The sequence below is a fragment of the Cavia porcellus genome, unplaced genomic scaffold (assembly GCF_034190915.1).
Source record: "Cavia porcellus strain 051 isolate PalLab524CR breed Dunkin Hartley unplaced genomic scaffold, mCavPor4.1 scaffold_10, whole genome shotgun sequence".
Classification (NCBI taxonomy): Eukaryota; Metazoa; Chordata; class Mammalia; order Rodentia; family Caviidae; genus Cavia; species Cavia porcellus.
The window spans coordinates 10125001-10127717 of NW_026947493.1; positions in this window are offsets into that span (position 1 = coordinate 10125001).

Consider the following 2717-nt stretch of genomic DNA (forward strand, 5'->3'; position numbering starts at 1 on the left):
GCAATACCAAATCAATAGCAGACTGATTTAGTAATCACCCATCCTCAATCCTAGAATTGCACCATGGATCAATCACACACTCTGGATTCAGCCACCTCTGAAAAAGCCCTGCCTTTGATCACGTGAGGCTTTGGGGAGACATCTAGATATAAGCCATAACACCACATAAACTTGACATCAAAAAGATGTTGAGCATTTGGAAGCTAACCAAAACAGAGTTTCATAGAACACCCACAATGTTCAGAAAGTTCACAATGTAAGGAGGTCTCACAACAAGTGAGAGGAGAGAGGATGGAAGAAAGTGAGACCTGCCTGAATGACAAGAACTACCTAAGACAGAGTTCAGTCCCTCATCTTTACTAGAAATGGGAGAGTGGAGAGATTTTTGTCACCTGCTGCCTGGATATGCCATTGGATATGCTCTTCCTGAGGTATGACAGTTCCTTGAAGAAGAAAACCGAGTCTTCATTGTAAGTTCTGTTAACCATGGAATTATATGTAGAGGCATCAATTATAATTTTACAGGACACCCTGATATCAGAGAGGAAATTGAAGCTAACTGAATTTTTTAAGTTATTTTTCTGTTAACAGTATGTTGAATATATAATTGATGCTTAATAAACATGTGTCATTTTTAAATAGAGAAAACTACATAGAACAATACATTAAATCTCAATGTATCCACCAGGTAGAATCAACATCTTTCAATATCCTACTATCTTGATTTCAGATATTTTTCATTCCCCATGAATGTAGGAAGATGACATATATTCAATTAAATCTTTGAAATTATATTCTGACATATAATCTGAAATTATATTCTTCCTTAATATTAAAGTTATCTAGGACCATGAATACTATACTTATTCACATACATGTTAGATTTAAATTAGATATGTATATATTTTTCATGTCATATGTTTTACAAAACGTGATTCTACAATTTGTGTTTTAATTACACATTATTTTTCAGAGATTTATCCCTATTTGTGCATACAATATAAACTTTTTATGGCCATATTGAACTTTATTACATCTATGTACCTATCTATAAGTATACAGCAATATAATTAGCTCATTCTTTATCAATGTACTAATTAATTATTTCATTTCTGATTTTACAAAAAATTATGCAATGTGTTTTTGTCCTTTATCTGTGCAATAATTTTTTTCTAAAATATGTACATAGAGTTAGAATTTCTAGATTGTGATAGAAGTGTTATATATGCATTAATGGTTTACAATAGTTTGTATTTTTCCAGAATCTGCTTAATACCTGATATCAGTCTTAAAACTTTGCCAGTGGATGAGAAAAGTGAACACTTCCTTCAAGGAGACTGAATATCTTTCCCCATTTTTGCTAACCATTTAGATTTCTTCTCTTGTGAGTTTCTTGTAAATATCCTCTGTAAATTTTTACTTGGTTTGTTTGACTTTTTCTTACTGATTTATAGTGAATTCTTTGTATATTTTGAGTGCTGATATTTTCCTGTTTACTTAAATTCTCTTTGTGGGAGGAGGAGAGATTAGATTGCTTTTCATTTGTGAGTTTTGGATATGGTGATTTGTTAAACAAAATTAAAAATTTTAATATAAACATATGACTCTTATATATGTCAGTTTTTCATCACTATAGGAAAGTACCTGAGGCTGAATAATTCTATTAAGAAGGGAGGTTTTTTTAAGTCACATTTCAGGATGTTCAAGCGTGGCACCACATTCAGCTCGGCTCTGTTAAATCCTTCTGGTGGATGGTATCAGAGTGAGAGTGCATGCAGGAATGAGAGATAACCTCAAAAGGCAGAGCACTGGATAGGGACATGCTTGCTTTTTAAAGTAGTAACCTCTCATGAGAACTAACTCAGGGGTCCCTTGAGAAGTATTGTAACCCTTTCTGAGCACAGCCTCAAATAACATAAAAGCCTGCCTTTTGAAAATTCCATACCACCACTCAACATATCTACTCTGCTAATAAGCTTACAAAACTCAGCTCTCAGGTGTGAAAATCAATCACATCCAATCCATAGCAAATCTTATTAAGATGTACGAGTTTTGCACTTTGCAAAAGAAATGTCTCCTAATGTGATATTATAACTAAACTCCTCTGTAGTTTCTTCTAATTGTACGTGTTTTATTTTGGGGGGTAAGTTTTGTAAAATTTCAAATTGCAAGTAGAATAATACGTGTTTTATTTTGGGGGGTAAGTTTTGTAAAATTTCAAATTGCAAGTAGAATAAAGTGGGTTTTTACCCTAGTTCACATTTTAATCGTTGGATGAGTCAATCAGAATGGGATATGATACATATTCAGGACTGAATTTGAAACCAGTCTTACTTCTAACCCTTCAACAGGACCAAATGAGAATTCCCTCAGCATCTGCTGCCTTCTACCACAATCTGATCAAGGATAGGTCCACACTTATCCTTTCCATACATTTTATTGTTACGGATTATATCAATATTCAGTCTTTCTACCTGGATGCTCCTCCATTTCTCTGTAGGTTTGAGGATACAGTAGAAATGAGGCAGGAGATTTATAATCATGCTTCAACTAATGGCTTTCAGATCCGAATATCTAGAGATGTAAAGGGAAAGAATTGATACAATCTTTCCTACCAGTGTGGACCTGGCGCTCAGGTCAGCCAAAATATCCAGCTACATAATTAATGGAAACTAATCCTGTCTCTGTTTAATGTTTTATTCCTGATGAAATAGCTG